At 49.8% G+C, this 11,794-nt stretch overlaps 1 long non-coding RNA gene across 1 annotated transcript; it reads left to right on the top strand.

The window, feature by feature from the left end:
• Positions 1–1,154: 1,154 nt before the first annotated feature.
• LOC123343667 lies at positions 1,155–10,511 on the top strand. The gene is made up of 3 exons (XR_006572310.1): positions 1,155–1,288; positions 9,150–9,245; positions 9,724–10,511. It is a non-coding gene; the product is annotated as an uncharacterized LOC123343667 (long non-coding RNA).
• The last annotated feature ends 1,283 nt before the right edge of the window (positions 10,512–11,794 follow it).

Here is an 11,794-nt window from a genome sequence, read left to right as displayed (position 1 = left end):
GTTTCCATTGGAGTGATAGCCCGCCAAAATGTTTGAAATAAACATGGAACAATTTCAATGCAATGATACAGGCAAGAGAACAAAGTCTCTAGAGAGAGGGTGGAGCAAAATGGAAATGAGGGATTGTAAATTTAGATGAAAGAAAGAAAGGGAAGGGGGTTGGGGTTAGGGAAAAGGAGGCTGCAATCTGGATTCAGAGCCTTCAAGCCATGAAATGATACTGAAAGAAGTCAATCTGTTGGAATCCATAGAAAATGAGTCCAATCTGAAAGCGGTGGCATGGTCCATTATTATGCTCTTGTCTGATAATAAATCAGCAGCAGAAGAAGTTTAAGGTGGAACAAGTCCTGGGGGAAAGCTTGTGAGTAGAAAGGAGCCAGAGGAGAGATGCACACAGAAGGATACTGTTGTTAAATTGGTGTTAAATTAAATTAAATTAAATTAAATACTGAGGTATGCCAGAGACACTGCCCCAGTCACAGTGACTGTCAGCCCAGAAGCTGGCATGTTTGTTGGGTAAGATCTTTTTGGTGGATGGATCTGATCAAGATTTCCTTCAGTGTGTAAAACCCATTTCACATTCATTTGTCTGGGTTTGTATATGGCCCACATACCCATAGAACCTGAGCACCTCACAATCATTAAAGAATTTTATCCTCGCAACAGCCCTGTGAGAGTGGGATGTGTTATCTAGCCACTGTTTGATCAATGGGGAAATGGGGCGCAGGGTGGATTAAATTATTTGCTTAAGGTCACAAAGGAAGTGTACAGCTGAGCCAGAAGCTGAACCTAAGTCTCCTAGTCCCAGGATCCTATCCACTAGACTAGATCACCCTTCCCATCCTTCTGTTAATAGGGCTTGACAGTTTAGGTAACCTGCACCCAGCTAAGAACAGCCAGAGCTGCAAAGCTTGGATTCAGAGCCAAACATTTCCCAAGTTTTAGGGGTAGGGATTTGGGTTCAGATTTGTCTCTGTTTAAGAGAGGAATTATTTAACAGCCTCAGACAAGGATGCCACTGACATAGCCCTTGGCAGTGCCCCTTGGGATAATTGGCTTGTTGGCCAAACCTTAGCGAGTACTACTGGTTTAGCTCATGTGCCTGATGAAAACATTGTCTATATCAATACTGTTGTTTGTCTTCAAGCAGGTATATTTTGCAACAGGCTGTGACAACCTACCACTTTAAGGTTATCACAGCAGCTGCTCCTTCCTTCACTGTGATGGCAAGGAGAGAGTTCAGACCTCCTGCTCCAAAACCACAAGCCCTCTACCACTTGTGCTGAAGGTGAGTTTCTCTTAGCAGTATAGGGCCTATGATATATCATTGAGAAGTTCTGATTCTATCCACTAGATGGCAGCAGCACATATACATAGTGGCTAGTTAATCACAGTGTTTTCATTTCACAATTGCATACTACAGCCAATGTAAAATACTAAATAATTTAAAAGCTACGAAAAGATCACATTTAACATGCATATACTTACATCCTCAAACATTACTTTTTACAAATGAGACCTCATATAACAGAGGTGTGCATTAGCCTCTTTTTACTGATGGGGAAGCTGAAACTAAGAGAGCTTAAAAGTATGTCTACACTGCAATTAGACACCTGCAGCTAGCCCGTGACAACTGACTCATGCTCATGGAACTTGGCCTAAGGGGCTTTTAATTGTAGTGTGTAGACATTTGGGCTCAGGTTGGTGCCTGGGTTCTAGGACCCTGCAAGGTGGGAGGGTCCCAGAGCTCAGGCTTCAGCCCAAGTCTGAACATCTACATTGCAATTAAACAGCCCTGGAGCCTGAGCCCCATGAGCCCGAGTCAGCTGGCATGGGCCAGCTGCGGGTATCTCATTGTAGCATAGCCATACCCGAAGTGACTTGCTGAAGGTGACAGTACAAGGGCAGTGGCAGAGTGGGGTTAAATGCCAGAATCTTATGAATGAGTATCCTGTGTTCAACTTCAATCAACTTGACAATGCTGCCCCACGAACGAGCCCCATGGCTCAGGTTTATGCCCCTCCATCCCTCTCCAAGTTCCTAAGCATGTCTCTATTAAACCTGAGGTGGGAGAGGGCTGTGACAGGACTAATGCTGTCTTCTGGGCCAAGTCGCTTCTCCAAGCAAATGAACATGGCTGAGGTACAGCCCTTTTTTAATGCAAATGCTGATAGGTCCTGTAGCTATTGTGGCTCTGAAATGATCTGTACACGGTAGGCATGAGGCAGTGATGCCCAGAGAAAAGTCCCTCTTCCTGTGATCTCACTGACCTCTGGGAAATCCTTTGGGCCACACCATGACAGAGAAGAGTTTCTACATCAAACTGATTTTTTTCAATGGGGCCGCCTGTCTCTGTGCTATTCCGTGTCACAGGAGGAGCTGGTGAGGCCTTGCTTAGTGCTGACCAGAGTATTTGTAACAAAAATCCCCCCACTCTCCCCGAGGCAGATTATAGTTTTGTGGGGCCCTGGGCCAGAGCAACTGGGGGCACCTCCCGACCCCTTCCGCCTGTAGTCCCCCTCCTTCCCCCCTGTGCTCCTTCTGGGGAAATGGGGTCAGGACACAGGGACTTACCCCACTCTGCCTGCCTGGTGCTCTTGCCGGGAGAGGGGTCGGGGTGAGGGGGATTCCCCCGTTCCTTGGCAGGAGCACTGGCCAGGCAGAGTGGGACAAGCCCCTGTACCCTGACTCTGCTCCCCAGCAGGAGCCTTCCTCTGACAATGGATCTCCCAACCCTGATGTCGAGCCTAAGGATCACCCTCTCTTGCAGTGAGAAGGGAAACCAGGTGCCATGTTCATTAGGTTCTGAGCTTCCTCATGTTGTCCACTGTGAAGAGATCACCCGCTCTGAGTGGAAGAAGGGGGTCTAGTCATTGTGTTTGCTCAGTTCTGAGATGCCTCCCTGATTCTCTGATTGGATCTCTCTTCCTGGCCTGCCAGGGCATGAATGGTTCATGCCAACTGCTCAAATTCCACCACTGAGAAATCTGAGACCTCTTGAGATCCCTGATCTCTTAGGGAGGCACATACAGCTGGAAGTATATAGAGAGCTTATCAGAGAAGAACCACAAGCAAGAAGGGCCAACTTATTGTTTACTGATCATGAATAGGTGCAGCTAACTCAGCAAAGTGAGCATCTGTCTGCAGGCTGGGAAAGAGCTAGTGAGTTATTTCCTCTGGAATGACCAGCCTCATGTCACCCGTACGGAGTGAAAAGTAGCTGTATAACACGTTATTCATTGGGCTGGGAGCAGATGTGTTTCCATAGGTGAGGGTGGGTCTGGGCGCAGGGGTGCCAATTTTTCTGGGGCCCCCCAATTGGCCAGGTGGAACCCACCAGGTTTGCTCCATTTAGTCTGAAGGAAGAGGAGCTCCATGGGTGATGAGGGGCTGGACAAGCTGGCTGCTGCTCCGGTTTTAAGTTCATCCTGCAGATGTTTTATTTCAGACTGTAGTACATTGTACCCTTGGAGAACATTTGCCCAGGCTCCACAAGTAAGAACTAGCCCCGCTGCTATGTGTTGATGCCCACTGGGGTCCATAAGCCTACATTGTCAGAGTGTAATCCCCCTCCTGCGCCCCCCTAGTTTGTTGCTGAGTCGCCTATTGTGTCCAGTATTCCCAGACAGCAGCCTGTAACCAGGGCTCTTTCATTAGCTATTTAACCTCCGGCCTAGAGCTGATACAGCTGTGCTCTTCAGGGGCTAGGCAGTGCTCCTGCCTCCTGGCATTTCCCTTGTTACAAGCAGGCAGCTACTTTTATTTGAAAGCAGCCATGCAACAGGAGCTGCAGTCACCACCACAAGTCCCTGTCACAACATCATGCCCACCCAGGCACCCACAACAACCTGAACAAAAACGGTCTCTGGTTTTCCCCTGATCTCATGCAATCCTAGCTTCTGTTTGAATGTTCTCGTGGGCCTGAGCATGTGGACATGGCCCTTCCCTCAGCCACCTGCCCTACCCATAGACACAAGCATGGAGGCTGGTGATTTGTGATTTGCAGGGCTAAGCCCCCTCCCCCCTTCATTCTGAACTGGATGTCCTGGATCCTTGCTTAACAGCCTCTCTGAACCTGAGCTTCCCCACTCTGTTCAGCCCATCCCTGATGAAGTGATAGGCCTAGCTGAATTGTGTACAAGGATGGATTTATGTCTCACACATAGTCCAGAAAGGCAGGAGAATCTGGGTTCTGGCCCCTGCTTGGCCACTGTTCTTGTTATTGGCATAGGGTTGTCAACTTTCTGATTGCAGAAAACCGAACACCCCTGCCCTGCACTCTCCCGAGGCCCCACCCCTGCCATATCCCTTCTCTGCAGTCCTGCCCCCGCTCACTCCATCCCTGCTTCATCTGTTGCTCGCTTTCCCCCACCCTTGCTCATTTTCACTGGGATGGACAGGGGGTTGGGTTGTAGGAGGGAGTGAGGGCTCTGGGGTGGGGCCGGAAATTAGGGGTTCAGAGAGTGGGAGGGGGCTCCGGGCTGGGGCAGCCAGATAAGGTATGGGAGGGGGTATAGGCTCTGGGCTGGGGGTGTGGGCTCTGGGGTGGGGCCAGAAATGAGGGGTTCAGAGTGCTGGGGGAAGCTCCAGGCTGGGGCAGGGTGTTAGGTGTGGGGGGGTGAGAGCTCTAGCTGGGGGTGTAGGCTCTGGTGTCAGGCTGGGGCTGAGGAGTTCAAAGTGTGGGAGAGGATGCAGGCTCTGGGAGGGAGTTCGGGTGTGGGAGGGGGCTCAGGGTGGGACAGGAGGTTGGGGCGGGAGGGGGCATGGGGTGCAGTCTCTGGGAGGGATTTTGGGTGTGGGAGGGAGCTCAGGGCTGGGGCAAGGGGCTGGGTGTGGAGGGGTGAGGGGTGTGGGATCTGGGAGAGAGTTAGGGTGCAGGAGGGGGTTCCAACCTGGAGCAGGGGGTTGGGATGCAGGAGGGGATTTGGGGTGCAGGTGCCGGGTGTTGCTTCCTTCAGGCAGCTCCTGGAAGTGGCTAGCATTTCCCTACAGGTCCTAGGTGGAGGGGAGGCCAGACAGCTCTACATGCTGCCCTCATCCACGGGCACCGCCCCCACAGCTTTCATTGGCCACAGTTCCCAGCCAATGGGAGCTGTGGAGCGAGCACTCAGGGCAGAGGGCAGCGCCCCCATGGCTGGGCCTCTGCATAGGAGCCAGAGGATATGCTGGCCACTTCAAGGAACCACATGGAGCCTGGGCATCCAGGAAGCCTGCCTCAGCCCTGCTGCGCTGTCAACCGGACTTTTAATGGCCTGGTAAGCGGTGCTGAGCGGAGCCGGTAGTGTCTCTTTTTGACTGGGTGTTCCCATCAAAAACTGGATGCCTAGCAGCCCTATATTGACATTAAAGTAACGTCTGAGCAGGGCCCAGTATGCTACGCATGGTACATGCACATAGTAAGAGACAAGCCTTGCTCTAAAGAGTTTCTGATCTAAAGAGGCAGGGCAGACAATGTGTGGGAGAAAGGAATGAGTACTATTCTCCAGTCTACAAGTGGAGAATTGAGATGCAGAGAGATTAAGGCCCAGACCCTCAAAATTACTTAGGAGCTGAACTCTCATTGATTTAAATGAGAGGTAAGTGCCTAAATACCTCTGAGGAGCTGGGCTGAAGTCACTGTCCCACGGTCCTACAGGGATCGTGTGGTAGAGTGCAGTCCATGTGGGGCCCTAACCAATGGTAGATTAATGCATGAGCCCATGGGGCCCATGCCCAGGAGCTGTGGCCAATTTGGGGGCCCCAGAACTAGTGTAGAAGGGGGGGCACTGGTGCCAGAACTGTGGCCCCGCCCCCTGCTCCTCATCTTTCCCCCAGGGCTCTGCCCCTTCCTCCTCCTCTCCCCCTGTTTCCCCTCTGAGGCCTGCCCCCTGGCCAGGCTGGAAGCCAGAGCCAGGCTGTGGTAAGAGCCAGCCAGGGAGCCCGTGCTGCTGTGGGGAGCAGGGCCGGCTCCAGACCCCAGCGCGCCAAGCATGCGCTTGGGGCGGCATGCCGCCGGGAGGGCGGCAGGCGGCTCCGGTGGATCTCCCACAGGCATGCCTGCGGAGGGTCCGCTGGTCCGTGGCTCCAGTGGACCTCCCACAGGTGTGCCTGCGGAGGGTCCGCTGGTCCCGCGGCTCCAGTAGACCTCCTGCAGGCATGCCTGTGGCTGCTCCACCGGAGCCGCGGGACCAGCAGACCCTCCGCAGGCACCTCTGCAGGAGGTCCACTGGAGCCGCGGGACCGGCGACCGCCAGAGCGCCCCCGCGGCAAAATTACTAGAGCCGCCCCTGGTGGGGAGCTCCAGCTTCCATCCTGGCCAGGGTGTGGGGTTCTTGGGGGGAGAAGAGGAGCATGGGGTGGGGCACCATGGCGAATGTGCTGCTATCAGGGTCTGCACTTCATGGCGGGGAAGCTGATCACCTTATCAGCTCCACTGCCACAAAGGGCAGCCCTTGCTGGCACCGCCACTTCTCACCAGCCTGAGGTCAATACTCCCATGTTAAAAAGTGGGCAGGTTGGCCCCCTCTGACCTCCCCCAGTTCCAGCACCTCTGAGCCCCCAAGGTGTGGGAGGCTCAACTGCTCTTTGTGACCAGGGCCCCAGTATACGTTAATCTGCCTCTGGCCCTAACCACGAGACCATCTATTGGTCAACATTGGGTGTGCCCTTTGGCACCTGGGTAACCTTTAGGTTGAAATGTTCCCAATCAGTATTGAGTTGTTAAAGACAAGGATGCATAAAACCCCAGGTTCAAGCCTCTATGTCAGTTACACAAAATGTGTTTAATAGATTAGTGATTAGGTAAGCAGATGGGCATGCAATTACCACTGACACTCAGTGATGAAATAGTGTATCAAGGAGTGCTCAGTCCACTGACAACAGAGTGAAGTACAGCCTTATCACCCTGGAATCTAATGTGTCCCTTTGGGTATTAATTGGAGCACTCCTCAAGTTAGCAAACCTACTCTTTTTCTGACCTATTATAATGCTAATTAATATTAAACTACACTTTACCATAATTATATTTCTGCCCCTTTTTAATAGCTCTTTACATTACATGTATTTCAATTAACATCTGCACCAGCGTCCTTCCCACACTATAAATATAGATAGCATGTTAATAAAACATTCACAAGTCTTAATAATCCTGCTCAAACCTTAACATAACAGTAACATAACCCTGGGTCAGAGCCTTGCTAATTCTTACTTTGCCATAACACTGTATCTCCAATTTAACTCTAACTTTTTCACACTATCAACTTTAATTTCCTATAGTCCTCTACATCTAGGCTAATTATTTCTTAACCTGTGCCATCTTATAGGTTACATATGATGTAACCACTTTGTGACAGTTTCTCCTGATTGGCCAGCTGGGTTGAGAATGCCTAGTGTTTGTATAGTGCTTTGAGATCTGCACATGGAGGGTGTTAGGAGTGGAAGTTTGCATGAAATGCTTTCTGAGAAATGGGTTTCGCCTTCCTCTGACAGTGGATCTCCCAACCCTGATGCGGAGCCTAAGGATTGCTCTCTCTTGCAGTGAGAAGGGAAACCAGGTGCCATGTTCATTAGGTTCTGAGCTTCCTCATGTTGTCCACTGTGAAGAGATCACCCACTCTGAGTGGAAGAAGGGGATCTAGTCATTGTGTTTGCTCAGTTCTGAGATGCCTCCCTGATTCTCTGATTGGATCTCTCTTCCTGGCCTCCCAGGGCATGAATGGTTCACGCCAACTGCTCAAATTCCACCACTGAGAAATTTGAGACCTCTTGAGATCCCTGATCTCTTAGGGAGGCACATACAGCTGGAAGTATATAGAGAGCTTATCAGAGAAGAACCACAAGCAAGAAGGGCCAACTTATTGTTTACTGACCATGAATAGGTGCAGCCAACTCAGCAAAGTGAGCATCTGTCTGCAGGCTGGGAAAGAGCTAGTGAGTTATTTCCTCTGGAATGACCAGCCTCATGTCACCCGTATGGAGTGAAAAGTAGCTGTATAACACGTTATTCACTGGGCTGGGAGCAGATGTGTTTCCATAGGTGAGGGTGGGCATGCCTCTCATACTGGGGAAGAAGTGTGTGCATTGTTCCAGCATTCCATTCCCAGAGTCCCACAGATGTGGTGGATTTCATCCAGACAAGATGTGGAGGAGGCGCAGGACTGAGGTGTGATTGTTACATGCATTTACCCATTGGGGGATGTGAATGAGAAGCTGCAGAAAGCTTTTGGCCAGGCTGCAGGAAGCCTCAGTTCCATGCTTGGATTTGTCACTGGCCTTGGGCAAGTCACTTAATCTCTCAGAGCTGCAATTTCCTCATCTCTGAAATGAGGGTAATGCTACCAATCGCCTTTGTAAAGTGCCCCTTGAAATCTATGGCGGGAGAGTGCTAGGTTAGAGCTAGGTATTACTGCAGCTGCTACTTCCTGGACCTGCGGGTGTCAGGCACGGTAGAATTTACCTTCTTCTTTATCAAAGGCCATCACCTGAGTTGTAAAGATGAGACACTTACATCCTGAGTAGCTCCTACATCCTCTGGCTCTCATTCAGGAAAATTCCTACTGAAAATCAACGAGAGATTAATACTGTCTAGGCTGTAAACAAGCAGCTGCTGAAGACACTGGCCACATGGCAGCATGCTGACAGTTGCAGGTGAGCTTGCCAAGCAGAGTCCTGTGGCTACTCCCTGCCAGCAGGCTAGCATTTTGAATTGTCTGATGTTGGCAGCCCCTGCACTAAGGAGGAGTGGAGTGTTTGTGTGAGCTGGGACTGCAGCTAGTCCTAAGGAGCATATTCCAGTTACATTATATTCACTCGTTATCAATTTTTTATAAAATCATATAGACTGCAACGTCACACAAGGGTTAGGAGGAGACTTCCTAAGGAGAGATTATCTCATAATTCCCTCTGGCAGTTTCTTGCCCTTCTACTAGGACTCACTATTGTCAGAGATGGGGTACTAGACAATAAGGTCCTCTGGTCTGATTTGCTCTTGTCAAGCCATCGGTTCCTATAAGTCTTGTCTAGGAGATTGCATTTGGCTTAGTGAGCCAATCTGCATTCGGTCTCTGTTTCCTCAGCCACCTAACTTGATTTTAGAAATCTAACTTGTTTAAAAAAACTACAGAACTGTTCTTACTTTATCTGGGGGAAAAGACATTGTCTGATTCTTTCAGGGAGAACTTTATTCCTGTCTTCTGGTCAAATGAAGAGCAACAGCCTGCCTGATGGTCATAGGCTAAGAGCAAAATGGCTGGCTTCACCTAAGCAAGGTACCACAGGGAGACCTGGGGTGAATATGGGCACATAGGAGAAAAGGATCTAGAGTTAAGCAGTAATGATAGAGAGTCACAAGAGAGTCACTCACAGAAACTAATGGCAGGTGCATTTGAAAGAGATATAAAGAAGCCCTTCATACCCTGGATGGTGTGTGCAACTTACTGCTGCAGGAGGTCATTGAGTCAAATGCTGTGGCAGGGAGTTAAAAAGACTCCTCAAAGTTATTTAGGCTCCTAACTTCCATTGATTTCAATGAAAGTTAGGAGCCTAAATACGTCTGAGGATCTGGGTCTAAGTTCGGGGCACTCAAAGCTCATGTTTCAGGGCATAAATAAAGGGGGTCATGAAGGACATGGTCCGCCACATGCATAGGTGCATTGAGGCAAATGCATCACTGGTGTAATACTGGAGAAGTCTATAGAGTTACAGCAGGGATTAATTTGGTTCATTGGTTGTTGTTTTTTTCTCCAGATTTCCTCAGAAAGACCAAGTATTGGCCACTGCCAGAGGCATGAAACCAGACTAGATGGACCAGAGATACACCCGCCAACATCAGAAAGCTACAAATGGGAACATCTGGGGAGAAAAAAACAGGGACAAGACCTTTCTTTTTCTTGAAATGCATTGGACCGGGAAAGCTTTTTGGAGGGACTAAGTAGAACAATGATGTATATATCTAACTAAAAATACCCTCCCTCCTATATATAGTGATTGGCATGACTGAGCACTTTGTAAATGGATCAGTAGAGGCACTGCTCTGATCTGGAGCAGCAAATCCTATGTGATGATGTGGGGATCTATCTACGTATGAGTGAGATTATTAACACTCTGTATGGCTCTGTGCCAGGTTGCAAACTCCATTTTGAATGGTTTGTCCTTCCATCTCCATGTTGGACTGAAATTCCAAGGTATGGGGGCCTGGGTCTAATACTGGAGGGTTGTTAAATCTTGATCATCTTCTATTCAAACAGAATCACCCTTGCACATAGAGCTGTTGCTGCCCAGAAGAACCAGTCTGGGCTGGTAACCAAGTAACGGATCACCTGGTGAGGGATTTTGATCACCTGATCAGACTGAACAGAGAGTCACTTGACAAAGGGGATGGATGGTTATAGACTAGCGGGTCTCTCAGCAGCCATTTTAAGGAGCACAAGTGATCACAAGCAGAAGCAGTGAAAGCCTGAGCAGGAGAATGGAGGGGCATTGACGATAGAGGTCAGAGCAAGAGAAAAGATTCAGAAAAGAAGCTGTGTACTGCAAGGGGGTCCTGGACTGCTTGGAGGGCTCTGCCACAGCCCAGAGCACTCTCCTGGGTGGTGAGGAAACTGAGGCAGGGAAAGGTATATAGATGTTTTTATTATTTTGTGTAGATCTATGTATTTCTTTTGCTACTTAAGTAAAGAGTAATGTTGTTTAGAATCCTATGCAATATCTGGGTGTCTGCTTCGCTTCCATGTGCCTCTGAAGAGAGGAACTGTAAAACTCCAGTGCCCACAAGGTCAAACTCTGAAGAAATTTGTGTTTTTAAGCTACTGGGTCAGCACTGGTCTCAGGCCTTGGCTACACTTGAGAGTTACAGCGCTGTTAGTGGCTTTATAGTGCTGTAACTCACTCCCCGTCCACACTGGCAAGGCACATACAGCACTGTATATCCCTGGCTACAGCGCTGCTTGTATTCCACCTCCACGAGAGGAATAAAGAGTATAGTGCTGCTGCTGCTGCAGCGCTGGGGTGCCAGTGTAAACGGGGAATAATCTTAGTATGCTGTTACTGACCTCCGGAAGCTTCCCATAATGCTTTTAAGTGAGGATTACTCTCTTTGTTTTGTTGTGATGCCTCTGTTTGTTTTGTTGTGAACTCCGGGCTCCGGAACTGCTTATCAAAAAAACAAACACAGCTAGTGTTTGCTGTGAATGAGCAGAGGCAGGGGGCTCCCTTTGGAATGCCCACAGCTAGTGTTTGCTTGAGGAGAGGGGGAAGAAGGGGACTTGAGGAGAGAAGCAGCATGGCAGGCGGAAGGGGGTGGGTCCATTTCGGAGTGGCTGCTTATCTGGTCTGTGAGGAAAAAAACAAACGGCTGTTGTTTGAGAGAAAGAGGGGTGGGGGAGGGGGTCAGAACTTGCAAGGCAGAGAACTGACACAGTGTCGGCTCCAAAAATCCACTCTCTCTCTCCCCCACACTCCCTGTCACACTCCACCCCACCCCCCTTTTGAAAAGCACGTTGCAGCCACTTGAACGCTGAGATAGCTGCCCATAATGCACCGCTCCCAATGCCACTGCAAATGCTGCCAATATGGCCATGACAGTGCGCTGGTAGCTGTCAATGTGGACAGACTGCAGCGCTTTCCCTACTCAGCTGTACGAAGACAGGTTTAACTCCCAGCGCTGTACACCTGCAAGTGTAGCCATACCCTCAGGGGCTTGGTAGCTCAGCTGTGGTTGTTCAGCTGTCAGACAGAGGATCTGCACGAGTGTGCCTAAATACCCCAGCTGGGGGCAGTGCATGGATTCTGTTCACAGTCAGGAGGCTTAAAGGGCACC

This window comes from Mauremys mutica, chromosome 11, assembly GCF_020497125.1.
Source record: "Mauremys mutica isolate MM-2020 ecotype Southern chromosome 11, ASM2049712v1, whole genome shotgun sequence".
Classification (NCBI taxonomy): Eukaryota; Metazoa; Chordata; order Testudines; family Geoemydidae; genus Mauremys; species Mauremys mutica.
Note: the sequence above shows the minus strand (reverse complement) of the source record. Positions and strands in the feature narration are given on the sequence as shown.